The sequence below is a fragment of the Callospermophilus lateralis genome, chromosome 6, assembly GCF_048772815.1.
Source record: "Callospermophilus lateralis isolate mCalLat2 chromosome 6, mCalLat2.hap1, whole genome shotgun sequence".
Taxonomy (NCBI): domain Eukaryota; kingdom Metazoa; phylum Chordata; class Mammalia; order Rodentia; family Sciuridae; genus Callospermophilus; species Callospermophilus lateralis.
In genome coordinates, this window is record NC_135310.1 from 145,987,676 (window position 1) to 146,012,773 (window position 25,098).

At 36.7% G+C, this 25,098-nt stretch overlaps 1 non-coding gene across 1 annotated transcript; it reads left to right on the top strand.

The window, feature by feature from the left end:
* Window positions 1–334: 334 nt before the first annotated feature.
* Trnam-cau (transfer RNA methionine (anticodon CAU)) lies at window positions 335–407 on the top strand. Its single transcript has one exon. It is a non-coding gene; the product is annotated as a tRNA-Met (tRNA).
* Window positions 408–25,098: the final 24,691 nt, after the last annotated feature.

A 25,098-nucleotide genomic window follows, 5' to 3' on the forward strand; every position in this document is an offset into this window, starting at 1 on the left:
TATTGATTATTAAAATTCTCAGGGGGAGCTGAAGCAAGGTGTTTATGTAGAAAACATTAGAATCATTTTTGAAATACAAATGAAATGAACACATATGTAAATCGGATATGTCTGATATCTGAATTTATTTAAGAGTTTAATTCTATCAACACATAATTCATTCATTTAAAATAATCTGATATACCAGTCAGGAACTTCATCTTCAGGACTCAGTATTCTACATAGGTGCTTAGAGACCACACAACACAGATAAAGTATGCTCAGATATATATCTTTAAGAATATTCCATTTAAATGATATTAATCATTATTTCAAAAATTGCAATAACCGGGCTGGGGATATAGCTCAGTTGGTAGAGTGTTTGCCTCATGTGCACAAGGTCCTAGGTTCAAACCCCAGCACCACCAAAAAAAAAAAAAAAAAAAAAAAATTACAAGATCCAATCACTGAGAGATTTCGTTAAGCACTGAAATTCTCTGTGCTATTATTCATATCTACGTCATGAAGACTTTACAGAACACTTTCTCACGTGTGAGTGGAAAGAATTGCAAAGGCTTTCACTGTATTTGTAAACATTGAGAAGATTCCTTCCATGTATCCATGTGTGTTTATAATTATGTTTACAGCTCTAAGAGCTAACAACTCACGAGACTCTAGACATATTTGGATACTGATTTTATGGACAAGAATGTGGAAGTTCTAAAGAGTTTTAGCCCAATCCAAAGCCAATACTCAATTTCATCAATATTTCAAATAAAAGAAGAAAAGCATATTAGAATTTCAGCATCTTTCACTTTCTGATGTGTTGTGATAAAATAAGTCTAAAATTATGAAAAATTTCTAAATTGTTTTTATGTGATTTAATGTGTACTTTCCAAGCAGACAGTCCTGTAGTTGTGTAACACTCTAGTGAGGGATCATTGTCCATACCTTTGATGCTTCCATGTGGATTTAGAGGCAAATATAATTCTTGTAAATTTAAAGATTTCTGCATGTCCTGTTTGTAGGGACATTTTGGCAATTTAGCTTTAGAGATATTCCAAGGTTTTTTTACCATTAATTTTTAACGGATTCTTTAACATATTTCAGTTTATGTTTTTGTCAGTCCTTAATCACACACTTGTGGCTACTATGTGAAGTTTGAGACAATGCAAAAACAAACTCCACATCTACCTCCAAAATCACCTTCACTTGTAAATGTTCAGTTACCAGGCAACTGATGGATGCCTCCAGTCTCAGAAAAGTCAGCTGGAATAAATGCCTGTTTCTGCAGTGGATCTTATCTTTTCATGTCCTTTCAGGACCTTTATCGCAGCTGTCTACAGAACTCTTCTCCTTCAACAAATTTCCATTATCCTGAAAACCAAATGAAATTTTGTTGCCTAATATTGCTACTGTTAATGGCAATCACAGACACTGTGATTTTTCTTTACTTGCCAAATTTAAAAATATCCTATATCTCATTGATTTATCCCTTCATTAATTCTTAAATATAATCATTTATTATGAATGTTTATAGGACATACAATACTTTGCTACAACAGTGGACACCACTGTCCCAGCCACCAAGACACACAAACCAGTACTCTGCATTTTTAAGTAGTCAACGAACACATGCTCCTTCACCTGTTCCCCCAATGTTCTTTCCACATCCATCAATTTCCTTCCTGTTTTATTTAATTTTATTAGAGCCAAAATAATTCTTTCTTTGTGCAAATGCTACATATGTGACATCTTGTTTCATTTTTTAAAAAATCACTCATAACCGCACCATCTTAATGAGAGTGCATGAGGTTTTTATCATTCTCTTCAGGTGTTGGTCAGACTCATGTTGCAGTTTTATAAGAAACCATGGTAGAGTTGTACTGACATATGCTGATTTTTTGCTTTATCCTTTCCCAAAATCTAGACAATAGAGAAAAAAATAGAGTAGGAAATGGAGAAAAAGTGAAATTCCATCACCCTGGGATGTCATCTCAACATGTAGCAATCATGATTTTATATATTTCTCTGTTCACCTACATAAATAACTTCATATAAATTAGATATAGTTTGTGACTCAATATTTACATTGTAACAACTGAAAGCATCACAAATATTAAAAACATAATAGTGGGGTAATAAAAGCTATGCTGAATCAAGTCAAAGTTCCTTTCATTGAATTTCCAACCCTGTTTTAATGTAGTTCCTATGCAACACAATTTTATACTTTAGTAAACATATCATCTTAAGAACATAACTGGGGTAGCTTTAAATGTATATTTCTGTAGCTCATTTAATACAACTTAATACGTTTTGAACAAAATACCATTTCAATGTATCTCTATTTACTTCATTTAATGTGTCAATTTTACATTTTTAGCTACATAATATATGGAAATATTTTAAGAGCACTTACTATTATTTTCAAGCACCTAAAAGGCTTGAAAAAAAATAGTTGATGGTTCCATTGCACTCTAGCCCAGTGCTCAGAAGTTCTATTAGGTCTTTCATTTCAACTGAAAATCTGATTTCAAACTAACATATATACATACATATATAAACTACATATATATAAAATATATGGGTGTATATATATGCTATGTATCATATATATCATATATCTACACATATACACTATATCCAGATTTCCTTATTTGAAATGATGTCTATTGATCTCTTAAAACAAGGCAATGTTCAAAACATTCAGTGAAAATGCTACTTGGAATTTTGACTTGGGATGTTTCCCTGGGCTGAGGTTATGCAGAAGATGCTTTCCCACTATGCTGAGCTGTAACAATGAGTTCCAGCTTCCAGTTAGCCCATGATCAAAGGGAGAAACAAGTGATACTCTGCACTGTGCATGGGCAAGGTAGAATTTCAGTCAGTTAGGCACATTTTCAACTTATGATGAACTTAAGAATGAGCTTATTGGGCTATAGAACAATTGTAAGTCAAGGAGTATTTCTAATTTATCCCAGATTCATTGAGAAGGCTACAATATCCTTATCAATATGGCTAAGTCCAAATTGCAGACATCCATCTCTGTGAGCTCTCTTTCTTCCCTGATACTCTGAGCTTTTTAGTGGTGTGTTTTGGTATGGTTCTATTTTCATTCATTGGGTTGAGTGACTTGTAGATTCTTCAATGTCACAAGAAATGTTTGGGATTCATTTTAGGTCTGAGAATAAAATGTAAATAATAATAATGCAAATAAAATAAAATCTTTGAAGAATTTTTACTTTATATTTTATTGTTCTCTCTTTCTGTAACTCCTAAGTTGATTCTTTCATGTACAATTCTCATTCTCATATGTTTTGGCTGTAACTTCTGAGAGTTTTTTTTTTTTTAAATTTTACCTTCTAGTCAGTCCTTATATAGAATTTAAAATTTTTGTTTTAGTGCTCAATAATTTCCAAAGGCTATTATTTTCTGAATGTTAATGTAATAGTACCTACCTTTGGTTCATGATTTCTCATTTTATCACTATTTTTCTAGGTTATCAATTCAAGATGTTTGTTTTTGTTTATTTGGATTTTTAATTGTTTTTTTTTTTTTTGGTTTGGGTTTTCCTTCTCTTAATAATCTCATTTTCTCTCAGTTCCTTTTCACCACTTCCTTTGATTTTCATCTTTCACATTGGAAAACACCACTTCCTTTGATTTTCATCTTTCACATTGGAAAAATATTTTAGATTCTGGCTCACTGATCAGATTTTAAAATGACATAGTGGTACCCGTCAGGAAGTTACGGGGAAGTAAGTTACTAAGATTAGCTGACTGTGTGGAAACTCACCACTTTGGTTTGGGGCTTCCAAATGCCAAATGATAAAGATATTTTCTCTTGGACTGGGAAATTTTTCCTGAAGGAAATCCTCTATCTTTCGCCTGTGAGAGCAGGGTGGGGATGGTGTACAGGATAGATTTGAACTTAGCCTGACTGCTAGAACTCTGAGAATCTAGCAGGGAATGGGTAGGTGGGAGTAAGAGGGGTCCAGGAAGAAAATCACAGTGGAGTACCACTGGTTCAGAGTGCAAAAAAGAAAGTGGAGAGGCCTTGTTAAACCAGGTTTGGGGCATATTCAAAGCTATATATCTGAACTGAGCCATCTGTACACACCTACCTGGGTACATGCTGACCTTGAAAACTGAGTCAAAGTGTAGCTTTTGGTACAAAATTCACTAGCCTTTGGAATAGTTGGGGAAACTATCTTCCTGATTTCCTAAGCCTGTATCCAAAGCCTTTCTTATGGGACAGTTTGACATTTCCCACACCAATACTAATTCTTGACAAAGAAGAGATGAAATTAACAGCTCTCCTTGTCGTTTAAACTGTAAAAATACCCACCATCTTGTAAAACCTTAGAGCACATTTTCAATATTGCTTGAAGTTTGGGGTCTTGTGGATTACAATCTTAATAAGCCTCACATAAAAGTAATTCTATGTTCTCAACCAGGTTGATTTAATCTTGTTTTATAGGGGGTTCTTGGTTTAATACTTCCACTTAACCTCCTTTTTGGAATGTTCTTTATATTTCTTAGTGCTTCACTGTTGAGATCAACTATGTCTGAAGTCTCTAGGATGACAGCTTCTCTAGTTTACAGTTTCCAAAGTAAAGCTCCTGTCTCCTGTAAGGCAACTGAAATATGGTGGCCAGTCTGAATCAGAAAGGAGAGGGATGTAATGACTCATGCAGATATTCAACTTGTCTCATTTTGCTCATCCCCATTCTATAATTTTTTTATGTAACTACTGCCTCAAGATATTTAGATATTCTGGGATTGTTTGGTGAACATTAACTTGTTTCTTGTTGGCCCTTAGTAGAGTGGACGGGATTAATACTTCAGTTTGTTATCACATGACTATCAACCTTTCCTGTTCCTCAGTATTCTTAAAATCTTTCATCTGCTATCATGTTTTTATCCAATGCTTTTGTATTCTGTAGTATCTTTCTTAATAATCGTTCTTTAACCTTTCTTTTTGATACAATTTCGTAAGAGTAAAGATAAAATATCTATGTTCAACTTGGTAGGATTAATGAAATATTTCATTTCCATTCTTTTATCCAAGGTTAATGGTGGCTTTATATTCTTTGAATCATTGTTCAGTCACCATGTTAATCCTTGTTATTTTTTAATGGCACTTGGCATTACTTACTATTTACCTTTGAGTTACATGATACTGTATATTTCTTGTTCTCCTTTGCCTAGTCTCTAAGGTATATCTCTCTTCAAATGTCTATTCCAACAAAGAAGTTTCCAAAGGCCCTGCTTATACTTTCTCACTTCCAAGGATTAAATTAGATAATGTCAGTCATTTATTGAAGTATGTAACATAAAACAAGAGCTTAATAAACAACTCTTGGGTATTACCTTGGGAATTACCTCACCTAAACTTTTACTTATCCTTCTGATATTTACCAAATTGGATTGTGATTTCTTTGAAGTCAGGACCTAAGTTTATTTTGTCTTCGTATGTGTCAACTAGAACCATATCCCATATGCATATATATAAAAACATACGATGTGCAATGAGTGTTTAAGGAGGGAAAGAAATTGGTGTCATTTGAAGAAATTTATAAGTTAACTATAACATTTGAAAATAATAATGATGGTGTGTTTGGTTTGTTCATTTAAAAAATGTTGGAAATAACCTGATGTTTTAGGACCTCTATTTCAGAACAGGGGAAAATGTGATCATGCTTTTTATCATGACTTATAGAAAGAAACTGGAACATTTGTTTGAATCCACCCACAACTTCCACATTTTGTTGGTCTCCCAACTATGACTGGTTTTACCCTTTTAGATTGTGTAACACAGTTTATGCTACCAACACACACTACCCACCTGTTTGCACACACACGATGTAAAGAAAACTCACCAGATAAGCAACATTTGAAAAGTAATGAGAAATGAGTAGTTACATAATGTACATAAAGTTTATTGAATGTGATTCTGCAATCTTTGTAATGTTTTGAATAACCAATAAAAAAATAAAATAAAGTTTATTGATTTTAAATGAATTGACATGGCTGGCAAAAGAGGATACCAAGCTGACACCGTGGTGCATGCTTGTAATCCCAGTGGCTCAGAAGGCTGAGGCAGGAGGATCAAAAGTTCAAAGCCAGCCTCAGCAATGGTGAAGTGTTAAGCAACTCAGTGAGACCCTGTCTCTAAATTAAATACAAAATAGGGCTGGGGATGGGGCTCAGGGGTCGAGTGCTCCTGAGTTCAGCCCCCTGGTATCAAAAAAAAAAAAATGGATACAAAAGACTTTCCCCATTTCTCCACTGGCCCTCCAGGAAAGTTATGGAATTATTCCTAGAGATTAGTAATCAGTGCAAGAAGTGACCAGATCAATTATGGATTTTTATGAGGGAAATCTGATTTAAAAGACGTCAACAATTTAAAAAGTCTTTTCACACCCCATCTACACCTACCTCAAGAATTATTCTTTGAAATGTGTGTGATATTTTTAGTTATTGTTCATGCATCTTATTCTCTGAGTTATCCCTGGAGGGCAGAATACTTCTTCAAGGCTAAACAAGTACTTGAAAACCCAGTAAATTCACCATCCAGTGTGTTTCCTGTGTCCCGATTAAGGAACAGTCTGGTTGTCTCTGTACATTTCCTGGAATCAAACATCTGGGAAATGGCGGTTCACAATGTCTGTGGAAGAAACAAATTTTGTGAAATGAGAGATTTACAAGAATGCCTAAGATTCCTGCAGTGTGAAGCGTATTCCCAGAACCCCGTCAACCCACTCATCTCTCTCACTAAGCAGCTCACCACGGCCCTGTTGATAGCTTGGGAAAGATGACACGATTGGGGTTTATCCAACTGCTCTAAAACAGGCAGACAGTATTTGTCAGCTTCAAAGGGTGGTCTTTTTGACCTTGGCCATATCGTCTTACAATTTCTCAATTGAAACCAATCTTGGCATACATTGTGCTTAGGTTGTTATTTTTCTTAGCAAAATCAAGGTGTAGAGGGATTGATTGGCTTTAGAACAGATTCTAAACAGTCTTGTGCTTTTCTGGTATAATATTGTAAATAAATTCTAACTAGTTTCCTCAAAAATAGAAATAAGCTGCTGCTACTTCTTATTTTTTTTCCTGAGATTGAACCCAGCCAGGGGTACTCAATCACTTAGCCACATCCCCAGCCCTTTTAGCATTTTATTAGAGACAAGAGTCTCACTAAGTTTCTCGGGGCCTCGCTAAGTTGCAAAGACTGGCTTTGAACTTGCGATCCTCCTGCCTTCAGCCTCCCAAGCCACGGAGACTACCAGCATGAGTCACTGAGCCTGGATAGGAAGAAACTTCTTTTACCTCTGTTTTTCTCTGTCTACGGCACTTTTGAGAACATCAGTAGGTACTGAAGAGGGACATACATGAAAGATGGATGCATGTATCATGTGCATAATTGCTAATTTGTTAAGTAGCTTGATGACAAAGCTATAGGCTCCAAGGTAGGTGTCTTCCGTGTGCACTGGGTATTTCTGTAATTTTGGAGTTCTGTTTAGCAACAACAGGTGGTGGCAGCAGGTGACATGGTGAGCGTCCATGAGGAACACGCCCTAGAAGACCCATATTTCTGGGGAAGGGGCTCTGAGCACCATCTCCTGAGGAATCCAACTTCATATCAGGAGGGGTAAAGTGGATATAAGAAAAATGCCATGTGTATGGACGGCATTAGAAAAGGTCATATATCTCCAAAAAGAATATTGTTTACAAGGAGTGTTAATAGGTTTCAGGGGAAATGTTAATTTTTTTTTTCCTGGATGAAATAGCTACTGTAAGTTTTTAATGGTTAATCATTCATTCCTGAATTTTTATATTAAGCATTTCATATTACTTTATTGACTTAACTTTTATGCTCTTCTTCATTTTGACAGTAAAGAATGACCAGGCAATACTCTTTGAAAATTGGAGACCATTTGCTGCTGCTCTCTGTTGAGCGAGGTGAGTAATAGGGTGCCCTCAAGGAATTTCAAAGGTATCACTCAACAGAAACTTTCGTGTCTGAAGAAAACTAGATCATTTTATCATGGTAGGCATGCTGATATGTTTGCTTTAATAAAATGCCATATTTCTGCCTTTAATCTCTTGTCAACCCACTATTAAAAAGCCCCAAAGTGCTTGCGGGCCTCACATGTAAACACTTGTGGTTTTGAGGTTACCCCAGAACATACTAATAAAGCATGAAATTTGTGTTTCGTGCACAGACTGTAATAATTTATTGAGTGGTAAGAAAGAAGCTAGAAAAGGGTTTTCTCTAATGTTAGCCAGCGAGTCGATTTAATTTTAGTGCTGGGTGCGGAGGTTTGTGTGTGCACATGTTCACATGATGAAATCATGTTTAAAAAGCTTTAGGCAGCCTCCAGGATAAAAATGGGGTGAAATGTCAATTCGTGGCACGCAGAGTGAGGACATTCTTTCAAGTGTGGCCATGTTGGTTCTTTACGCTGATCGGTAGGCAGCATGTGTAGCGCATTCTGTCCCCAAGGGATGTGTTTATGTGCATGTGAATGTGTGTGTGTGTGTGTGTGTGTGTGTGTGTGTGTGTGTAACACATGAGAAACATTAATGAAATGTGGATGAGGTTAATTCAGTTAAATTAACAAAAATTACAATAGCAATCACCTTTCTAAGTTTCATGAACATTATCTTCGCAGCTTCTGGGGCAAGAGGGCAGAGAACACAGTTGCTCCTCTTTGCATGTGGAATAACAAAGAGCTCATCACCAGACTACAGCTTCCACCAGGCTTATCTGAGTCGCCAATTTATCTACTTAAGATCCCATGGGTCAGGGTGGTCTGATGGTCTCCCATTCATTTTATTGTCTCCCTTTTTCTTCATCATGTACCTTGCACACAACAAATTGTCAATACAGATAATCTGAGTTGAAAGCCTTCACATCTATGGAAGAAATGATATCCTGACCAGACGTTTGCCAATTTCTGGCAAATTCTGTGAAATTCTGCAGTATGGGAATAAAAGTCATATTTTATTTATTCTGACAAATAAAGGGTATGTTCAGTTTAGAGAAAATATCTTGCTCAGAGGAAATGGGTATTAGGTACTCAAAAGATATTCATTGCAAAAAGATTCTTCCCCCGCCCCCCTTGGAGAACACTGTTCCATGCTCTGTGCTTCTTTTCTTAAATGGCATATTTGTGTATCAGTTTTCAATGTGCAGAGAGACCTTTTGTGATGAACACATTTTTAAACTTGCGGGCTCATTAAAATTCATCCTTTGTACCCCCTTTAAGTGACAATTCATTTTTTTCATTTTGTGCATTTACCAATCTCTAATTAACCAGTTCCAAATTATAACTAGGAACTAAAGAACTTGCTGTGGCTGGTGGCTGTCATGGAGGCATTGGGACAATCGTGAGGAGGTAGGTAAACACGAGAGGGTGACTGAATTCAAGTTCCACCTGGGGATGCAGACTGATTCCACCTAGAAAGAGGTTTTCTTCAGGGAAAATAGCCAGTTGTCTAGACCCCATGAGGAGGAAACCACAAAGTTTATGGCCCTTCTATTATTGCCGTGGCTGAACTGCCCCAGTGTTTGCTTATTGGCTTATATAAGCGGAGAGGAAGGGGAGAGAACAGAAGCAAGGGACAAAGGAAAGGAAAAATCCAAAACAGAAAGAAAGAAAATTCCAGAAATCCATTGTCCCTCCAATGGTTGGCTTGTGTACATTGACTGGTGGTATTTTGTTTTGTAGTTACAGAGGTATTGGGATTAATGTTAATAAATGCTAAGAATTAATGTCAATAAATGTTCAGATTGGTCAAAGTTCTCATTTGAAAGGCTTTTTGATGGGCATAAAATCTAACACATACAAAGTAGAGATTTGCTATTTAAGTAGCTAAGTTGAAACGCTTACTGAGGGGCTCCTTACTCTGAGCCTTTTGGTATTCATCTGAGGGATTCCGTCTTGCTTGAAGTCTTTTAACTGAGCCAATTTCTTTTAACATACACATACATAAAGGCAGGTGGGGTGGGAGCACATAGATAGAAAAGGTTCAGAGTCAAAACAAAATTAGTGTCCAGAGTCATGTTCTAATCTGTAATTCTCCAAGGTCACGGAAGTTCATGCGTATCAAACTTACTTTATTTTAATGTGGTCATCAAAACAGCTGTTAGAATGTCTTAGATGATGAAGCTGGGCAGGCTTGAAGAATATTGACAAAGGTGAATGGGTTTAGAAAACCAGGGTCAATGATACTCGGAGTTAAAATTTATTTAAAAATTAAATAAGCTAGCCTTTTTATTTTTAGGATCTTATCTTTTCTTAACAATATGTTGTACATAAAGGTGATAATTCCTATTTAAAGTGGTCAATGTGAAATAATTCTCTAATTGCAATAAAGGCATAATTAATATCAAAAGTACATCACAAAAGTGTGGCTAGGCACCTTAGTGGTGGACCCCATGTAAACTCCTGTCTGTCCATGTGCAGGGACCTACAGGACGCCTTGACGTCTCCTGTCTTTGACAGTAGTTTCAAGTTGGGGAAGGAGGAGAAATGGTTTTTGTCCGTAGCATCATTTCTCTCTTTCTTATGTTTTCCGACACATTAGCAGCAAGAACTCTGGCTGTTTGTTGAAATAATTTGATTTTTCTAACAAGAAAACTGTGTGCCCAAATCTCCTGTTAGCAATCCCCCTGACTTGCCTCACTAGGAGGAGGGCAGTGAGAGAGTGGTTGGGGCATCTAAGATGCAGACATGGAGGAGTCTGGAAGTAGCTTCATCTGCAGAAGTCTCAAAGAATCCTCCTAGCGAAGCTCATCTTCACAATGGGAGATACCAAAGCACTGCAGATGGATTCAAGAGAAAACTCTCGTGGTCAGAAAAGGAGATTCTGAGATGGGGGAGGATCTGTCACTCTCATCCCTGGGTCCAGCCCTGGGGAATCACATCTGAGTGGTGGGAAGGAATTGCAAGAAGTCACAAACAAAAACCAAAGTCCTAGAAATAAACGTTTCTATGTGGCAGAAAGTCAGGTGCATGGAGGTGAGAGAGAGAGAGATGATAGGGTGGTGGTAGAATGGCCCCCAGGAAGCTCTTAGAGGTGCTAAGGGACTGATCACTGTGTTGAGATTGGCTGTGGAGGGTTTCAGTTTACACAGAGATGCTGTTGGGGCAACAAGCTCAACAGAGTCAACCTGTTGGCAACTCCAGGAGCCTGGAGTGAACACTGACCACAGGAGTCAGTATTTGCATGCTGACCATGTGCCTGGAAATGTTCCAAGTGCTTTCCCTTGATTAAGGCCTATCATCCTGAACAACTCCAAGTTGGATCTTTCTATTATTCCTATTTTACAGACAAAGCAGAGGAGGCACAGAGAGCTGAAGTAACTCACCTAGTGGAGGAGCCATGATTTTAAGCTGGGAGGCGGAGGAAAATGGAGAATGGATTTTTCTGGGATCTGAAGAATATTTTGGGTGAGAGGGAAGGAGGGACTTGGGTGTCAGGTACATGTTGGGGAGTCCTGCAGTAGTCTAGAGTAGAGTGATACCTGGGTGGCTTTTTTGTTTTTTTCAATCCCAGGTCAGTGTGGTTGAAAACATCACTCTAGAAGCAGCAGAGTAGCATTTGCTCTGACCTGATTTGGGACCCTCACCAAGCATAATGGCTTCACCTCTTGGTGGTGCCAAGCAGAAAAGCAGAACCAGGAGATAAAAGAGTGAAGACAGGTTTACTACTTAGCCAAGCAAAGAGAGCCTGAGGGGTAACATGGGGGAAATGTCCGCTTATTCAGCATCCCTTGTAGAGGAGTCACATGCCAGGGCATGCTCAGTTGGAGGCCATGCTTCTTCTATACACTGCATATTAACAAATGGAAGAAGGGAATACCTCCTGGGTGCAGAATTTAGCATTATAATGAGATTGCAATGAGCAAAGTTCACTCTAAGTCTTAGAGGAGCCACTCACTGATTTCCACTGGTTCTTTGTTGTGTTAGTTTGCTCCTTGTCCCTGTGACCAAAATACCTGACAAGAACAACTTAATGTGGAAAAGTCTGTTTTGGCTCACAATCATAGGAGGTGCAGTTCATGGATGGCTGACACCATTGCTCTGGGCTCTGGTGACATATACATCACTGGAGAGGGTATAGGGGAGGAAAGCTGTTCTGTTCAGCCAGGAAGCACAGAGAGAAGAAGAGGCTGCAGGGGAGATGTACCCTTCCAGGGCAGCCCCGAGTGCCCCACCTCCTCTAGCCGTGCCCACCTGCCTACAGTTACCACCCGGTCAGTCCATTCAGACTAGGAAGGACTGATTAGATTACAGCTCCTAGAAACCAATCATTTGGCCTCCAGTGCTCCTGCATCAACACAGGAGCTTCGGGGGACACCTCATATCCAAACCATAGCACTTGTGATTTTGTCAGGAGAATCTTTTCTGAAACCAACAACAACAACAACAAAATCAGTTCAAATAGTGGTAGTCATTTGGAGGGAAGTCGCTCCCTCCAGTCCCCTACAAACATAGGAGTTATTCTCCCAGAGTTCCTGCCTATCAACTGATGGGACCTACACTTCAATTTGCTCTAAGAGGAAAAGGAAAGAAGAACACGTCTGAAATGCCCATCCTCAGTCAGGCACTGAGCCTGTTGTGTCTCATCTCTTTCTTACAGTTCAAGAATTAGGCTCAGAGAAGGAAATTTCCCAAGTTTCCTTAGTTATGTGCACAAATGGGATTCAAATATAGATCTGAGACATTGAAAAGGTCATGCTTCTGTTAGAATATTCTATTGCATCTTCTCAGAGTGGATATATATATATACACACACACACACACACACATACATATATATCTATATCTATATATCTGTGGTGCTGGGATTGGGGTGGAGGTGGACTTAGGTGTATTTTGTGTTTAAAATAAAAATGAAATTACCTATTTATGACATCAAATTGGTAGTTCACTCAAATGAAACATTGTGCAGGACACAATTCATGGAAACCTTACTCATCTATTTATAATTATAAGGAAAGAAAATCATCAGGAGTAGCTCTCCCCCAGAGGTTCTAACTCAATGCATCTGTGCTGTATTTGATTAGGACAGGGGAAAATGCTGCACATGTTACCTTGCCTAAGTGCACAGGAGGTACTTTGAAAACAGGACCATAAATATTTGGGAAAAACTGGTAGAATCAAAACCTCCACTGCACAAGGCATACTATCAAATTCACTCATGCAATATCTTCCAAATGTTCATACTCATTAATTGGCCTGCTGCTGTTATAAGATGTCCTGCTATAAGATGTCCTCCTATTCCTTCTCTCACAGCTCACAGACACACATCAGTTAAGACAGTACACAGAACACTCCTTGATTTTAAAAAGTAGTATCCTGAAGGTTGTTTGGAAAATAAATCTATTGTTTAAGAAGATATTTTCTATAATTGGCTAATTTTTACATTGGTCCACTTAACTTACCTGGCAAATTAAGAGAGCGCACCAGAAAATCTCTGGGGTAGTGGAAAGAAGATAGGTTTAGTGTCCTGAGAACGGGATTTTGAATCTTAGAATGAAGACACATCACCCTCTTCCCTAAATCTTATCTTTATCTAGAAGTGACAGTAGTATTAGCAACCATCCTCTAGCTCTTCCTATGTGCCAGATGTAAAGCTAAGTACTTTCTTTATTTATTGTTAGAATAGTTCTCTGATGAAGAAGTATTATAATTGTTCCCCCTTGACCAAAGAGAAGACCCTGAGGGGTTAAGTAATTTGCCCAAGGTCACACAACTGGTAAATAGAACCAGAATTTGTAATCTGGGAAAAATTGTGGTGCCTGTCCTCTCAAAATTGAAATTCATGTAAAAGTTATAAATGAAAATATTTTATAAACTCTTAGGAGTGATACAACTTATGGGTTTTAAGTTCTGAGTCAAAGAAGTAAGAAGGGTAGGGAACATTTGCTGCCCTTTGGTGATCAAAGGAAGTGTCCTAAAGACAAAGTTGACATGAAACTCATCTTTAGAAATCTCACTTCCTTCCAGGTATTTCTTCTTCAGTCTCCTGAGCTGCTCTGGCTCACTGTTGGACGGTCACCTTGAATTTTCAGGCCACATGTCAAGGGAGGGATAGAGCTTATGCTTGTCTGACACTTTGACTTCGGTCAGAGAGAAAAGCAGAGAGAGCCCTAAATCAGTGGCTGGTCCTCACAGTCTGAGCGGGTGGCACCCGTCACCTCCCGCCACTTTGTCTTCCTGCAGCAAGGTTCCAGCAAAAAGGTGCAGAGAAGTTATTTTTAAGTTAGGATCTAGAAGTTCCATTTTCAGCTGCTTTCCACAACTGAGATTAAATAATAATAATAATAATAAAGCTCTTCTGATTACTCATGATATCAAATATGAAAACTGATTCAAAAGACGTTATGAATAAAAATTGCTCCTCCTGTTTTCACCAATCTTAGTTCATTCTAAAGGCAAGTTCAACAGACAAGATATACAATAGTTATAGGTTTGGTTTCTCACATTACAACTACTGAAATAGACAGTCCCGTTGTTCAGTACTGTTGAAAATGTGTTGGCATAATTACTACTACGTGTGACTGATGCTCTGAGAATAAGTTGGACTTCGTTTGTTTTCTTGGGTAACCATGGATGAACACAGAAAACTGAAATGTATTTTCCTTCTATGTGATAGCAATGAGATGATTATCCAGGAAAATGCATACTTATTAGCAATACTATCTAAAGTCTTTGCTCCAGAAAGAGAAATGAAACTCTATGAAATGCTTTTGGTCTTCTTGGAATCAGTGGTCAACCGTTGAATGCCTCAACTCTATAACTCCATATCTTTAGGAAAAATCACATACTCATTACAGATAAGGAAGGAGATAGAGGTGTAGAAATGATTTCTTTCCCCTCACCCTTGCTTTATACCTCTTTGACTAAAATTTTATTTCTTCTCATTCAGCTCAGTTGAGAATAAAAGAGAAATAAAAGAGTTTAAAAAAATGTTAAATATTAGCAATAAGTTTTCTTTGGAAAGTAGTGAAAACTAGAAGGCTCATTCTCACAACCAATTAAGATGTTGATATAAACTCTGGTATAAAATAAGCAGCAAGAATTGGCACTGATAGATGAATGGGGGACAAACATGAAGACCTATGGGGGTCTATGGGATGTTGTAGTGTGTTTCTGAAGAGAGACTTTTTAAAGGATTCATAAGCATTGAAAACCAATTTTTGTTTGGCCATTAAAAAATCTTCGAAGATCTGGGTCTAGCTGCGGAAGAAAAATGCTGACCCGAGACACAATAATCTAGCGAACTTGTCTGATACCAGGCAGAGGAAGGTGTCTGACACCCAGATGTCCTCAGCTCTGCCTGTCACTCATTGTGACAGCCCTTGATCAAAGGACATCTGTTTGTGGCCTCCCAGAAGGCTGATTAAGACTGTTGGAGGTGCAGCAGGCGGTACTGTCCAACACTGAGTTCCTGAGAGAAGGCAGATGCTTTGAGGACCAGCCCACAAAGCCGAAGTCATCATGGTGTTCCTTGGCCTACAAGATCTGTCCATCTCGCCATTTGCTGCTGGGCAAGATCTAGTGTCATTACAGATTTGTAACATTTATGCAAACATATTTAATTTTTTTTTCTTTCCCCCACTAGAATTTTAAGTCTACTTTTTTTCCCATTACATTTCTGTAACAACCAAGAGGTAGATTCTTTATCTTTCCCAAGGGAGCCTTTGGGGTATACCAATAATGACCCTGGCCACGTGTGTTTGATTTATTGCTCAGAGCGTGGGAGCGTTCAGTGTGGGTCACTGTGTTCAAGATTTAAGTGCTCCATGATTCCTAATGGGACTGCCATGATTTAAATACTATTTTTATAATTCCTCCCTTTTTTTTTTCTTTCCTATGTTTAATCTCAGATTATACCAGAAAGGCATAGAGCTGCACAACCAAGATGCCCAAAGTCCTACAGAGTAGATAACCTGAAAATGCTGATAGGATCTGTTGTATCAGCCCAGCGAGGCAGGGGGCATCTGTTTGGTTTGGTTTATGCTAAGGAGGCTGCTCACCTTTCATTTGTGCCAGGACCAGTCTTATCCAAGGAGCAGTGTACTGAAATGGGAGAAGATATTTTTTTTCCTTTCCTTTTTTTTTTTTTTTTTTTAGTTGTTAAGTGTAAGTAAACCTAGTTCACTTAATCACAAAAACATGATGATTCCAGGAACCTGATAAACTCATGAGATTGGAAATCAAGTTTCAGGGGGTTCTGCTTGCTCTGAAGCTTCCATTTCCCTTGGAGGAACGTGGATAGGTGAATCTGGAACAGCCTCCAGGCGAATCCAGTCCTTCTGTTAGTTTGTTCCAAATACCAAGATCATTTTATTTATTATTTGTGCAATATTTGTGCAATATTTTTCCTTGGTAAGTAAGTTAATGAAAGCGAACCCTCTAGAGAAGCTACACTTATATCTTGCTTCTATATTGATCCCTCTAATATCTTTTTCCTACTTATTTGGGATCTTAAGCCAGTGCATGGTGTTTTTGTCTGGTATGGCTTGGTTAAAAGAAAAAAAAAAAAATCTCAGTATGGGAGGTCCAGCCAGTGATTGGGCAACGCAACCTTCCCTCATCCCCTCTGACCAGGAAGGAAATGAACATGTGCTTTAGAAGAGGCATCCAGCAGGCCACCCCTGATGCTCTATTTGCATGTAACTCATTCTTGTGGCTTGGCCTTAGGAAGGGGGTAATGCATGATGGGTGTATTATGCAAGGGGCTTGCTGTGTGACCCACTCACTTGTCCCTTCACTCATCACTTGTACTTTTCTGTACCTCTATTTGGTTCATTAATTCATTCTTTCCACAAATATTTTTTTTTTTTGCATTACAATTAGAATCCAAGCCCTGTGCTATGGAATTCCATTAGTCACAGAGTTTCCCATTTATTTTTGATAAATGAAGAAATGGAAAGCCAACAAGGTTAGAACAGTGAGACTTAAAGAAAATAGCCTTTCTCATCCCTTAATATTATTATTTTTTAAAAATTTTAACCCAAGTTACCCAAGTTATTGTATTCTCTAACATACTTTTTTTCCAGAGATGGAAGTAGAGGAACCATGGAATAAAGGAAGGTATATTTGATCAAGGAAGATAAATTTTATCAGGCAAGATGGGAATAATTATGGAGCAAATAGTAGAGTGTTAGATGCCTTTGTACAAAAAAACAAAACAAAAAAAACCCCCAAACCCATGGTGTACTTTACAAGAACAAGATCAGCCCATCTAATCCTGTAGAGTGGGACATGGGGAGTCTCGGAAAGGAGCATTTGAACAGGAAGCTAAAAAGATAAGTGAGCATTGGACAGTTAAAGGCAAGGATGCCTCATACTGAGGGAAGAAGCTGTGCGCTGTGTAAAGGTGAGAGATCCTGTTCAAGGAAGAACAGTCCAGAAGAAATTTAAAAAGCCAGGATGGTAGAATGTGCAGGAGAGAGTAGTAAAAGATGAGGTTGGAGAAGAAAACAGGAGCACCTATGGTCCTGAGAGGGCCTTGAAGAGCTGAATTGGAAACGGGTCTTCATCAGATGCCAGAATGTGACCTTCGGCCACAAAGGGGAAAATCGAGTTCAGGAGCCAGGTACCTTTAAGGTGCTCAATAAATGACTGTGAGTGGAAAGGATCCTCTTCAAAGCTTAAGGACATCCAAATCCTACTAATCCCCCAAAGAGAAGCATTTAAATATATTATTAATGTACTTAATGTTGCTTTGCCTTTATAAAAGTAGTATGTCATATGAGGACATCAATAAAAGATGCTGAAACAAGAAGCATACTTCCATGTACATATCTAGGTTTATTAATTAATTTTTTATCACTATCACCATCATCATCATTCATCATCCTTATCATTAGAGCATGTATGTATATTGTCATGTACATTAGTCAGTTTTCTGTCTCTGTGACAAAATATCTGAGATTATCTATTTAGAACAGGAAAGGCTTATTTTGGTTCAGTTTCAATCAATGTTTATTTCATCCCGCGGGGGGGGGGGGGGAGTGCATTTTGGAGGAAACTTCTCACTTCAGTGCAGCCAGGGAGCAAAGGGAGACAGGCAGGAAATACCCCCTTTAAGGTCATGACCCCAACCATCTAACTTCCTTCCACTGAGTTCCACCTCTTAAAGGTTCCACCACCTCCCAATAGCTCCATGGGCTGAGGTCCAAGACTTCAACCCATGACGTTTGGGATGTGTCAATTTCCTCTTCGGAAAATAGGTCTTAGTGACAAATAATACCCATTAAGTTTAGTAATAGCTCCTCTCCTTTTTCTCCTACTTTCTCCTTGAGGAAGGCAGTTTCAGCAGCTCACATCTGGAGAGCCACCAGGGACAGCCCTCCTGGTTACCTCCCTTTCCCCTGGCCTTACATTTACCACACAGTTAGGGTGTGCAGTATGTTACTGATTATGTGGTATTCCACTGTATAAGCCATGTTTTCCATTTGTCTGTCTTCAATTTAAATCTGGTCCCAATCAGATCACTGTATTTTACTTAGAGACGCTGGTCCCTAGAGAGACAAATCAAGGCCTTGCCCCTGACCATCCTCTAAAAGCAAGGAAACAAAATCCTGCAGAGTTCAGGATGATCAAACTGGAAGTGAATGGCCTTCCCTACCCCCTACTTGGGCTTTTTTTCCTGTATCAGCCTGAATTCCCTTTATAGAGACACAATTGGAGGGACTGTGGAATGAATATGTGGGTTTTTAAAACAATGCAAGTAAAGTAGATTTAGATGGGAATGGAATGAAATAGAATTTAATGAAAATTAACTGAATAAACTTTTCTAGAAATCATCATGAAAGACTTTGTTTATTAACAATAATATTACTTAGGAAATATAATGCTTAAATTTTATTTAGAAATGGGCATAGGCTTATTTTGTTTTAGGTTTTATATGCACTTTAGCAAAAATAATTTTGCAATTTAAAGCCATGTTAAGTAGAAATTACAATCTTGACTTTTGTGTTTGCATTTATTTTATTAGCCTGAATAACTATGTATATAAAGGCCAATATGTTCATATGCATAACTGAATACCTATCTATCTCTGTCTAGATGTCTGTCACATAATCTACAAATAACTTATAAAATCTTGAGGTTAAAGTAGGAAATCTAAAAGAATTTCATACATACTGCCAAAGGACTGGAGACTTTTAAAATCAAAGTACACCTTTAAGGAGTTTAGAATATTCAATTTGCTTGTTTTTACTTAATAATTTTACAAATATGGGCTCAGATTCGGGAAACATCAAGATTATTGGTGTAACAATTGCAGATGGATATGGAACCTCTGTACCATCCACAAGTGGTCATTCCATTTTTCTGTACATATCCAGTAACAGAAAATACAACATGTCCCCCAGGAAATCAGATTTTTTTTTTTTTCAGGCAAAATAATTTTTGGAAAATGCTTCTTTATGCTGAGCCAATAGAATCCTTTCTGCAGTTTTTAACCTGCTGATTTTCATTCTTTCTTCCAACAGTCTCAGAGAGTGAATCTAATCTCCCTTCTACCCGACAATACTTCAAATATTTAGAGACAGTTATTGTATGCCTTGTCTTTTCCCATTTCCTATTAAACATCCTCAAAATCTTCAACTGTGATTCAGAATTTTTTTCTCTTTTTTTTTTTTTGGTCAAATACCTGTTGAATTCAGACATCCAGACCCAAGCTGCCTGCGTGGTCCGCAAGGACAGAGTTGAGTTGCCAGTCACTTTCCGCGTTGTGAAATAACAAAAGAAATAACAAAAGAAGTTTTTCCCTCACCTTTTCTCAAACACAAGAAGATGGGCATCAAATGGACAAATGGCCTTACAGCCTTTTGTGGCTTCCGTTTTAAAATTTTTCATTTGTGCTTTTTAGTTATATGTGACTAAATGTGAATTTATTTTGGTATATGCATAGAAGCATGGAATATATCTTATTACTAATTAGAATCCCAGTCTTGTGGATGCATATGATGTTGAGGTTGACTGTGTTATATTTATATATACTTCCGTTATTCCCCTTCCCACCCTTTAGTGGGATAGCATTCACATATAAGAGAGAACATTCAATCTTTGGTGTTCTGGGACTGGCTTTTTTCACTCAGCATGATAGTCTCCAGACCCATCCATTTACTGGCAAATATTATAAAGTCATTCTTTATGGCTGAGTATTGGAATATTTTCCATTGTCGTCAATGTTTATAGCAGCACAATTCACAATAACTAAGCTATGGAACCAACCTAGGTGCCCTTCAATGGATAAAGATGAATGGATAAAGAAAATGTGATTCCCTTTTGATCTTCTGCTCAGATTTACATTGAAAAATTGCACAAAAAAGGGGAACCCAAAATAACATGTGTTTCATATTGAAAAAATACATAGGAACAATTGCTCAATTAAAGAACTGATTATGGGAGATTCATATTTTTAATTAAGTTATTAAGAGGAAAACATGAAATGTACTTCATGACAGAATGATTTCAACATTAATTTTCTCTATAATCATGTTATTTCATTTTACTTTTGTTTAAATACATTGTATTAATCCTTTAATTTCATTTGTAGAGGAGGCCACATTGATTTTTGTTCTTTTTTTTTCCTAAACCATGATTTGAGTTCTTTTCCTCTATTAAGGTATATTTAAAAACACTTGAGTTGAAGAATTTCTGCCACAGTAAACCCACATTCCTAATGTTAAATACAGCAAGAAATCTTGCTGTTGCTAACCACAAACCTAATTTTTTTTTAAATTTGATTTTCCACTCCTTCCTACGTCTTATTTCTGGGAATTCTCTCATTTCTCAGGATTTGTCAGCCTCTTGTTTAATTGTTTTCAAATTATCTTCTACTAGATGCAGAACAAGTGAGCTTCCTTCTTTTCTCATCTTTGGGGATGTTATATTTTGGTCTACTTCAGTTTATACCTAAATTTACATGTCAGAATCATGGAAGAGGAATCAGAAGGGGAGGTTATCTATAATAACACTTTTGAAAAGCAAAAAAAAAAAAAATATGTGGATAGAACATTGACAAAGAATGAGTTAATAAGCAAGAAAATGGGTTTATTAAATGGTACAACCATATATTTTAGGGGCATTTTGCACAGAATGTGTGAAAACAATTATAAATAGACTTGTAGTGATGAAACATAAATATAGAACACTATCTACATCACCTTTGAAATGAAAAACCACTAGAAGAGTGTTCATTCACAGATATACTTAGATAGCACATTTCCTTGTCTACAGTTGCCCTTAGTTTTGTATTTTCACAGAGCTCTTTTTGGACTGAGGCCTTAACTGCAAATACAATTAGTCCCTCTGAGTAGAAAATTCACATTCATTGTGTGAGTGTGGAATAGCCCGTCCATTCGTTTTAAATTCCAATTTTCTTTTCCATACGGAACATTCTTCTTAGTTAGAGTAAATAGTTTTTCTACATTTTGCACTTTCTATTAAGACGTAGGAGTGGTGAGGTTCCATGTTTTTACTGTTAAATCAAAATATAATAAAAATTTACTTACATCTTGGCATTAGAAATTATAGGGGGAATCTAATTGATAATTTTTATGAGTATGTTGAAGGTTAACATCAGACATAGCTAGGTAAAGAGTATATGGTAACTGTACTACTTTTGCAGCAATCTTATAAGTCTAAAATTATTTTAAAAGAAAACATTTTAGCTATTAAATATTAAGCAGAATATATTTGAAATAAAAGATAATGAAATAAAATATTTAAAAAATCTAGTCTTACCCCTTTGTGAGTTTTCTATGGAGGAATGAAAGGACACACTTATTTTTCTTTCTATTTTATTTTTGTCCTTATTTTTCTTTTTAGCTTAGGTTTGTGTTTATTCATAGTAAGAGGTAGTTGCATAGAATCCTGACTTAGATCTGCAACTGAGCTTAAATTCATGCAGTTCTTCCCTTTGCTTTGCATATGAGGAAACTGCTATATTTCAGATCTGACAGCCTGTGGAAACATGAGGAGGTAGTGGAATCTTTAAGGCCTGGTCATCCTTGGAAAAAGTTAGGCCATTGGGAGTATGTCCTTGAAGGTGATATTAGAACTCCAACTCCCCTTCCTTTCTCAGTTTTGCTCATCAACTGTCATGACATGAGCAGCTTTGCTCTATCACATGCTCCCTACTATGATGTGCTGCTTTGACCCAGACCTAAAAGAAATGGACCCACTGGATTGTAGACTAAAACCCCAGAATCCATGAGAAAAAATGAGTTTTTATTCCTTTTAGTGATTTTTTTCAGTTATTTTGTTACAGCCATGAAAAGCTGACTAACACAGAAACTCATCTGGTTATAATTCTTGTAGATGAGGAAGTATTTAACAGATGTGCTGAGGAAATATGTGACTCCAGACTGGCAAGAGATATTAACAGAACTTATGGTATAGTTACTTTAGAAGAATCAAAAAATAACTTCAAACAATTGAAGCCTTACTTCCTACCTGGAATCTACTCAGAGCCAGTTTCCTCTACTTCCCATAAAAGTGTTCTATGGGTCTTGGTTAACAAATGATATTCAACACTTCTGTATCCAAACACATTTTCAAAGGCAAGCAATTCAGTTATTAGTGGTCATTGATGGCCCATAATCAAGTATAGTCTATTGAATACAACAGAATACTTTTTTGATTTTATTGACTTTTTCCTTGAAAATTTTGAAGATGATTTGCTACCAAATGTGTTTCTCTACTGTTACTTCTAATGCATGTACTTACTCACATATTTTAATTTTGCTTAATGAGATAATTAAACTATATTTCTGCAATTCTTACTTGGTTCATTCTGAAGCATATCTATAAATTAGTTATTTCTTCGTGTCTATTAGTGGGTATGTGTGTGCTTTCTTTTTTCTTTCACATGAAAAGAGGAGGTTTTGTCTTTTATGTCAAAATTAAAGTAAAAATTTTAAAACTTTGAGATACTTCCGATTTCAGTCTGAGTCATTTAATCAACTTACTAAATTGCAAGAGTATTTACATCATGGCAGTTTTATATTATATTTAAGTAGTTATCTGTGTTTTTAAAATTTTTTTTCTGGTAATGTAGCCATATATCTACAGTGTAGGAATAAAGTGGGCATTGGTTACTTATTAGTCATGACCATAAGTACAACACAATGGTGTAATTGCTGTTAGCATTTTTATTGAAATATTATTAAACAGGTAAAAGAGTTTTGTGAATCAAGTTTGACAGGATTTTCCTATTAAATAAAGCTTGCATGTTGAGTACTATCCCCATGGAGACCGCTTGATGTGAAGCAACCACTGAAGATACTATTCTATAGGAATGGAGTGTGGTCCACTCCCAAGATGGTTAGAAAAAGGTTTTCACAGGAAGTAACAACAAAAAATGAATGCTTGAGAAAGAACCAATGTTGTAAGCCTCTATCCAGGGTATGTTAAAAAAGGAAGATGATGCAGATTATTAACATTGGAAATGAAAGAGAAGTTTCTATGTATCCTATGATCATTAAAAGAATGATAAGTATATGTGCCCACAAATTTGATGATACTTATGAAATGCATCTTTTTTTTTTTTTGTAAGGCAAAATCTGGCAGAACTCACACAAAAATGAGTAAATAATTAGAATAGATCTCTACATGTTAAGGAAATTGAGATGATAATTGACAACATTTTAAAACAGAAGGCACCACCCAGTTGAGTTCACTGGTAAATTCCCCCAAGCATTTGAAGAATAAATTGACCAATTCTTTACAATCTCTTCCAGAAGATAGAATCAAGTCATTATTTGAAGTTAGTATTACCTTAATATAAAAAGCAGATAGAGACATTATATGTTTATATCTCTCATTAACAAGGATGCAAAGTGTTTCAACATAATATTAGCAAGTTAAATTCAACAATGTAGAAAAATAATTACCAATAACAAAGTGGGAATTATCCAAGATAGGAAAAACTGATTCAACATTTACAAATCAGTTAATGTGATCCAGCATATCAACAGGCTAAAAAATTATTACAATCATATCAATAGATGCAGAAAAAAGCATTTAAAAAATTTAACATTATTTCATGGAGAAAAAAAACTCTCAGCAAACTAAGAACAGAGAAAATTTTTCCTCAATTAGTTAAGATCTATAAAATTATCTAGTGCTAACATTATATTTAATGATGAGAAGTTAGGCTTTTTTCCATTAATATCAGGAAAAAGGCAAAGATATCTCCTCTCATTCTGGCTAATGCAATATGACAAGAAAAGAAAACAAAGATTATATATAGCTGGGTGCAGTGGTACTTGTCTGTGATTCCAGTGGCTGGGCAGGCTGAGGCAGGAGGATCATGAGTTCAAAGCCAGCCTCAGCAAAAGTGAGGCACTAAGCAACTCAGTGAGAGCCTGTCTCTACATAAAATACAAAATAGGGCTAGGGATGTGGCTCAGTGGTCAAGTGCCCCTGAGTTCAATCCCCAGTACTCCCTGCCCACATCTACATATTGGGAGAGAAGAAATAAAACTCCTTTCCCAGACAATACGATTATGTATGCAGAAAATCCAGAAGAATTGAACAAATAACACAAAAACAACTACCACAACAAAAAGCTTTCTTGAAACTAATGAGCAAGTTTATCAATGTTCCAGGATATAAGGTAAATATGCAAAAGTCAGTTGCTTTCCTACAGAGCAGCAATGAACACATGGTATTCAAAATTGAAATAAAATCAAATTCTCTTTATATCAGAAATATTCTACACATTAAAAATGAAATACTTAGTTATAAATCTAATGAATCATGTATAAGATCTCTATGAAGAAATCTACAAAATTATGATTAAAGATACCAAATACAAACTAAATAGATGAAGAGTGACTCCATGTTCATGAATAGGGAGGTTCAATCTTTTCAAGATGTCAGTTTTTCCTAATTTTCCTTACATAATCCACTCAATTTCAATCAAAGTTCCATCGAATTACCTGTGGATAGCAACAAACTGACTCTGAAGCTTAAATGTGGATGCAAAGACCTGGATAAGCTAACATGATATTATAAAGGTGAAAAAAATTAGGAATTGACACTATTCAGCATCAAGGCTTCTTATAAGATGAATG